Below are 8335 nucleotides of genomic sequence, written 5' to 3'. Positions count from 1 at the left end.
CCAGCCAGCCAGCCAGCCGACCTATAAATGGTGTATGGTGTCCTATAAATGCCCTTAAAAGCACCAAGATGATGAACACATTCAAGAAGTCCAGTTCAGTGATTCAGATTTGCAAAAATGAAGCCTAGGTGACACTGATGGGCATCCCATAATTTCAGTATTTACATGGATGAGTTATATCAAAGATTTTGGATCCTGTTAAATGGCCACTAGAGGAAATGTCTTTAAAAAAAATCTGTACAACACATTTTCACCTGTGTTCACAGTGTGCAAACAACTATCATAGTTATAATGTTTGTTTATTCCTTAATGTCCACGTAACCTGATTACGGTCTTATTCTGATTTTCAAGAGTCCATCCTGTCCTCTCTGGAGTACTCCAGTAAAATCCAGGATATTGAGACATATGATCATCTGATTCAGGTTTCTGGACATTTAGTCTGCTGCTAAAAAAAAACCCCAGACTGGTTTACATGACGGTTTACAAAATGAAACACAAATGGCAGGCAGCATGATGATACAGCGGTTAGCAAAAACATTTCTGTTTTGAGCCTTTCTGTGTGTGAAATGTGAATTTCTCTCTGTGCCTGTGCTGATCTCCTCTGGGTAGTCTAGCTTTGTCCAGCAGGTACAGGTCTATGGAAGAATGGAACTTGTTACCAATATAGATGACAGAGAACCCAGTAAAACTGAATTAAAACAACTTTTAAAACAATATTTATTTGGTCTGGTTTTTGAGCATGGTTAGAAATTCCAACATGAATTTGAAATTTTGTGTGTGTGCTGTAGTAATGATTGTAAATCAAATGTTATGTTATGTTATGTTATGTTATGTTATGTTATGTTATGTTATGTTATGTTATGTTATGTTATGTTATGTTATCTTATCTTATCTTATCTTATCTTATCTTATCTTATCTTATCTTATCTTACCCTGATATGATGCCAGATTTGTGACCCCAGGAAGTATGCTTAGTTGCTGTAAAAAAAACCTAAAGGTCACAGACATGCATGTTAGATTAACAGTTGATTCTAAATAAGCCGTGGATGTGAAGAAGAGGAAATGTGTGTTCAACAAAATGAAGTATGAATAAACTTGTATTGTCACGTGTTTTCAGTTGATTTTAAAATTGTATTGTTTACTTATAAAATCCTAAATAATATGGCACCTGATTACTTAGCTGATCTCCTCTGTCTGTATAGCCCTAAGAGAGCACTAAGATCATCAGGCCAACCGCTCTTAGTGCAACCTAGGTCTCGGGTTAAGACCAGAGGAGACCGTGCCTTTGCACCCAAATTATGGAATAATCTTCCTCTTGATATTCGCGCATCAGATTCTATTCAATCTTTTAAATCACGTCTAAAAACGTACTTGTTTAACCTGGCATTCGAGGCTAATTAGGGTAATTTATATCTGGTTCTGCATTTAGATTATGCAATTATTTTATATTTTATATCTGTAATTTATATTTTATATTGTGATTTTGATTGATGATTGTGATATTGTGATCTGTATCATGGTTTTACTGGAAAGCACTTTGGTGTACTTCGGTCTTTAAATGTGCTATATAAATAAATTTGATTTGATTTGGTCAGTACAACTAGAAATGCACATGATGAGATACCTAAACATCGCAGGCAGCAATGAATAGAGTCCATTTTCAGGTAAAAGCTCAAAGATGGTGCCAGGATGAAACTCTGGGAGATCCTGTCTCTTATAATAAATGCCAGTTTCAAAACCTTTCCAGAAATCCTGAATTGGTTATTGAGAAAAAATCCACAAATCATGTTGTGATAAGTTTTGTGTAGAAACTATTTTGTCGTTTGCTGAACAGACGGATGATGAGGGGACCATGCTCATAAGGCTATGACAGTATGCAAACATTAAAGGTGTCCCCCTAAGCCGAACTGTAATTTCAGCTAGCTGTGTGCTGCATTCAGTTGGATGTAGACAGTGGAAATAAAGTAGTTTCAACATGACAAATGTTCACGACAAGTTCTATGAAATCTGAGTAACCAGGTCATGATTTATGGAAGTTTGGGATTTTTTTGTTTTGTTTTGCTTTATTTGGATTTTTTGGAGTGAAACCCGACAGGTACCATCTTCCTTCGTTATACTCAGGAGAAGGCAGACATCTCTGCAGCTTATATCTCCTAAACGGTGCAATCAAATCAACTGAGGCCAAATGAGTCATTTGTGAACTCAGTTTTGGGGTGAATTGTCTCTTTAATGTCAGTGCTACCGATTTCCTCTTTTAACTGTTGGACAAAAAATAAATAACAAAGCAAATAACGCTAATCACAGTAGTCCAGACTATACTTGTGTCATCATGTAGTAATTTCACCTCTAACCAGGCCTGGTTAGAGAGTGGTCATTTAAACAATGCTGTACAAACATGCTGCCTGCACTTTTCCACCTTACTGGTGAAGGCCAAGCAGAGCAGCAGATAATGCCTGGGAGCCCACAGGCTCTCTAAATATTAACGAACCTCTGTCTCACACGGGAATAGCAGGAGCATCTTTTCTTTTTCCTCTCCTTTAGTGTGCTTGTTTGTTTAATTAAAAGAGTGTGTTTTAGGGAAATGAGCTGCTGTCAACCACCTCTGGGGTGGTTTTCACCAGGAAGTGCATTGCTGGCATTTCGATGGAGTAGCCCAACACTGTCGTGAGACCTGGTGGAAAATTACTTTGTTTTTAGCCACGTCTCGCTATTATTTGTCTTATTTTAACAATCTAATCATTTAAATATGTAAATGTAGGTAATAAAGATAGTTATTTGTAACAAAATAATCCTAAATAATAAAAAGTAACCAATAAAATCATGCACTTTTTTAACAATGTGCTATAAAACAGCCGGAGAATGTGTGGCTGATGTGTGGATGTGGCCTGGCTGCATAAAAACATGGCCTGAGGCAGCTTTTAAATTCAAGCTGCACAGTCCTTCATCATTAATAAGAGTGAGGTATCAGATAGGCTCATCTCTTCCATAACAATAACACGAGTAAACAGGACCTCCTTTGGCAAGAATGATCCAGGGCTCTGTTAGAGCTTCCAATTTCTCCATACTTTCAGAATCCAATTCACTCAAAAAGACGACATAAATGAGGCTGAGCTATAGTTTGAACAGATAGCAGACAGAGAGCTTTTTTTTTTTTTTTTTTTTTTGGATTTCCAGTATAACAGTGACAGGTTTGCAGAGAATACGACCACACTCGAATCCCTGTTTTAATTGCTTTTCAACTGTGGTAACAAAGGAGTAATTTAGACCACATACAATAGCATTCTCAGCTGGCCTGCCCCAGTTATTCCAGAAAGAAACTTTTAATTCAAAGTGCTGTGTAGATTAATTTTCTGATATGTTAAACATTGTTCTGCATACTAATTGACACCGTTTTTTATTGTGCAAAGTAAGTCTTTTCATGGAGGCGTAATTAAAAGGGCTGCTGAGGCTTTTATAGCACACGTTAGAACGGAAATTAGCCAATTACCATTTCTGTTTGAGGGGTGAAATGACCATCACACTGCCTGGCACTCTTTTATGTGTCCCACTTAATGGTTTTCACCCCCCTCACACTCACATCTCTCCACCCAAATATTTAGTATTCCAAGCCAAAAGAGAGATTGGAGAGCAAATTACCCAGCCAATATATCATTCCCTGGACTGCAATCACTTTGAAACACAACACACTGGAACGGAACATGCGCTAATTTCCAAAATATGTATGTTTTAAATTATGAGTGATGATTTATAATCCTTTTGATTTCCATCCCATAATGAGTGAGTCTCTAATTTTCACACGTGCTATAGGGTGTATTGTTACTCAAAAATGCCTCTGCATGTTTATAGTCGCAACAGGGAAGCAAAAGTAATCTTCAAATTAAAACGCTCTTTGCCTTTGACCTTAAACTGTGTTATATAGAGTAATGCAAAAAGTGACGCTTTCAGGTTCCAGTCGTGGTTAAGAGTGAAAATAGAGTATGTGGAGTTATTGCGCCACCCTGTGGTTAAAGCAAGTGTAGAATATATAGACACCAAATGCAGTGGTTCCATGTGAGACCGGACTCGCCACATCACTCGCCACATCAGGGGCAGTCATCATGTCAAGGCAGATTTACTGATAAAGTGCAATATCACAAACTGATGGGCTTCACAATCTGGACTACAGATAATCTACTGTTCTTTAATCACAGGTAGGCATGCAATACATTTTGTGTATCTAAAATAGAAGATTTACAGCAGAGGTGTTAAACTCCAGGCGTCGAGGGCCGATGTCCTTCAGGTTTTAGATCTCACCCTGGGTCAACACACCTGAATCAAATCATTAGTTCATTACCAGGCTTCTGGAGAACTTCAAGACATGTTGAGGAGGTAATTTAGCCATTTAAATCAGCTGTGTTGGATCAAGGACACATTTAAAAACCTGCAGGACACCTGTGATTTACAGTATGGAAAGAGTATAGCGTATGATCCATGAGGACTTTAAGCAATCATGCGCATCAACGATGAGAAGCCAAGCGCAGTATAGACCATATGTCAGGGACTGGCAACTGTTACTACCAAAAAAGCAGTTTTTGAATCCATTTTTAACCAACCAGCCTTATAATGAAGGTGATGCAGCCTGTTAAATGTGGTGATTTGTAATTATATATGTGCACTACTTTGCTGTAGTGCAGCCTATTTATGATTATTCAGTACTTTAACTTGACATTTTCATTGCAATGATAACACTACATAAATGAAACTGCAGTGAAAGCAATGAAAGCAGTTTATGCATATTACAGTATGTAAGAGGGTTAGGGTAACAGCTGCATGCGACTCTGGAGGTGCAGGTCATGAAATCAGCGTTATGCTGTTCAATATCTGGTATATACAGTGGAGTCCAAAGAGCTTGCATTAGATTTGAAAATAATGGATTGGTTTTGAAGCCAAATTGTTTGTTGCATAATATTTCTTATTTCTCTCACTCGCCTCTCATTTCATGTCAGCTGTGGTTTCTGAAACACCAAGAATGTCCAGACGTATGTAAACAGCTATTTAAAAAATCCCTGAAAATTACTTTCATGGTAAAGTGTAAACGATCCAAAATTCACATTAAGAAACACAAAATGTTTCTATGTGTAAAATCAATGAATGGTGGTAAACTTCCATTAAAGCAGTGTTCAGGTGACACTTTAATTGACTCACTACAGGCTTGTTCAAGTTGCAGCCATTGTTCACCTGCCATGAATATAGCTGTGTGTCAAGCGTTGAATGATTTCTCTGATCATTCAACACAATGAGCACGCTGATGGTGGAAAACAGGACGTCAAACTTTTATTCTCAGTGTCAGTTCATGGCTAAATTTTCCAGGTGGTGGGTCATGACTCGTTCTCTAAAATACCTTGGAGAACGAGAATCGGTTTCTATGCAAAGCATTGGGGAGAACTAAATTTACCACAGCTTAGTCGATTAACATATTCAAGTTTCTTTATTAAGAGACAGGAAATCTGCTTCATCGCAGAACACAAAACTCCAGTCAGCACATATAACGCTGTCTAAGAGGGTCGTAGTGCAGCCAAATAACTCTGGACATATGAATAAATAATAATAATAATAATAATCAACTGACTGAATTTGTTCAAAACTATTTTAACTGTTTAGCCTTCACAATGACATGACCTCCATCTCACTGTCATTAAAATAAAATATCTTTTAAAATGTAAAATCTAATTTTAAGTCCAGTTGAACTAAGATGCTCATTAATGCGAGTTTTGGTGGGCATCAATTTATTCCTCTGCAGTAAGTTTAATTGAAGCTGTGATTACGTTTTATTATTATTTATTAACATGCGGAGGGTTCATGACAACGCTGGGTAAACTTGGGTAAAACACGAACAATTTCAGATAGATCTGTAGATGTTTTTGGAGAGACTGCACAATTCATACAAGTGTTGTTCTGCATATGTACCACCAGATGTCGCAGTCTGACCACATCTAATGGTGCTCTTAAACTTGTTTACTTGCACGCATTATTTTTTAAATCAGTCGTTTTGTCGCTTCCTTTTGACTGTAGCCCATCTTATCTGTAAGAAAATAAGTCAAGCTGCTTTAGCGTTCAGTTTTTGGACTCTAGCTTTATTCCACATACAGCAAACTGTTTTCCTTGAGCTCTCTGGCACCACAAAGACCTCAACCTCTTATCTGGGCCTTAATCAATTACATCAGCTTTTTTTTTAAGAAGGGCAAATATTTATCTATATTTTATTTAAAATATTTTGTACTAAAATTATTTTTTGTTACATCAAATACCCATTTAGATGTATATTTTAATTAGCAACCATACCGGTATAAAGAGCTCTGGAGTTTTCAATAAATGGAAACACTTTTCATTCACCATAGTCTGCGAAAAAAAATGACAGTGAAAGAATGAAAGAAAGAAAGGGAGGGAGAGAGAGAGAGAGAGAGACTTGGCAAGAAAAATAGGCTAAGCTGTACTTTTGCTTGTACTGGCAGACCTTCTGCTAGCCTTCATGATTAGTTTTTAGTAGTTTTGAATGCAAAGCTATAAGTAGAAATAAGGTTTTGGTCTCACTGTAGTACTGTAGTATATGCTTTTATTTTGAAGGTATACCGTTGCTGGGGAACATTGTATGGCATTACATACATTGTGCATTCAAGTAGTTAACTGATGAAAAATTCATGTTTTAAGATATTCTTTTGCCAAGACACACAAATTGTGATTCACATCTTAATTTTGGGACTGCAGAGAGTTGTTTTGCATGATTCACAGTATAAATTAATCCTCATTTCTCTAATATTGGACCTTGGTGGAACCCCTAACTTCAAAGCAAGCTATTCTAGTGCCTCTCCTTATAAGGCTGTCATCCCTTTAGGCCATTGTTCTTCTGACTGACTGCAGAAACAGAAAGTTAGGCTGGGAAAGGTGGGTTGGTTTGCTCTGCTCACAGACAGAGCTCTGTGCCTGAGACTGGAAGATTAGGAATATCCCCTCAAGGACTTTTTCTTTTTAAAAAGTTAATATTTAAAGCTGGTGACACGGTGATGCAGTGGTTCACACTGTTACCTCACAGCAAGAAGGTTCTCGATTTGAACTTGCCAACTACCTGTAGACTTTCTGTGTAGAGTATGGACAGAAGGAACTCCAACTCCACAGCCCAAAGACAAGAATGTTAGGTTAACTAAGAGTCTCTTTGTGTTGGGTCGTTAATAGAAAGATTGTCTGTCCATGGTGTACTCACCTGCAGTTAAGCCAAATGGATGAATGAAACACTATGTTTCGGAGGGTGTCACCCCATCACCTCCTGTGGTTTTGTTTGCTTGTATTCCTTGCTTAATATGGGCTTAATATGATACTTTGTAACAATGTGGCAAAACAATTGGAAATAATAATATGTCAGCTCTAAAGTTTACACTGATTCTTGTTTGTTTGTTTTTTATTATTTTTTACAATTTTAGTAAACAAATTCTAAAAAGAGGCACTGAAACCTCTTGAAATGACCTAAAACTTTTAAAGAAAGCAGTTTAAACCACAATAGTTTTGATGGTCTTTGAAGTTTTTCAGTTGTGTTTCCATTGTCACAGAAAGAATTAGTTCTATTTTGTAGTTTCTTTGGCTCGACTGACTTCTGTCCCCAGCTTTATCTAAGACAACTCTGATTTCAACACGACACACTGCTCTGAGCATGTGAGCTCAAACCTTAGGAGCCCGTTCTCACTCCCGAGACGTAACATCCCGACGTTTTGTCACGTCCCGCGGCGTTCCTGAGGAACGCGAAAGGTGACCCTAACCCAAATGGTTCTCATATGTCCTCAGTTTTCCGATGTCGTCACGTAAGAACGTGTTAGTTGCCCGAAAACGTAATATGTTGACGATTTGTCACCTAGCGTAAAATAGGCTGCCTCACCATTTCAGGGTCTGCAGCCTTTTTTTTTAATATTAAACTTTATTAAGAAACAGTATACAGAACATGTATACAATCAGAATAAAATTAACATAAGCCAGGGGGTGTAATACAAAGAATTACAAACATTCAAATAATTTGTAATTACTACAAATAGTAGTTTTCATAGCCTTTTTATTAAGTGATCCACTAATCAATTTTATGTAACATAAAACATCATTATAGTAATGTTTAAAATTAGGTTTTTTGTTTCTGTATTTGCATTTTTGAAAATAAAATTTAGCTAAGATAACTAACAAGTTTATTATAAAGTAAACATCTTCTTTTTTTTGCCTTCGAAAGAAACAAAATACAACATTTTCCCATTTCACAGTAAAGTCTTTATAGAGATGTCCAGCAATGAATCTACCGAAGTCTTTCCAAAATGTTCTAGCC

The sequence above is a fragment of the Pundamilia nyererei genome, unplaced genomic scaffold (assembly GCF_000239375.1).
Source record: "Pundamilia nyererei isolate P.nyererei 1_Seehausen unplaced genomic scaffold, PunNye1.0 scaffold00023, whole genome shotgun sequence".
Classification (NCBI taxonomy): Eukaryota; Metazoa; Chordata; class Actinopteri; order Cichliformes; family Cichlidae; genus Pundamilia; species Pundamilia nyererei.
This window is presented reverse-complemented; position numbering follows the sequence as displayed.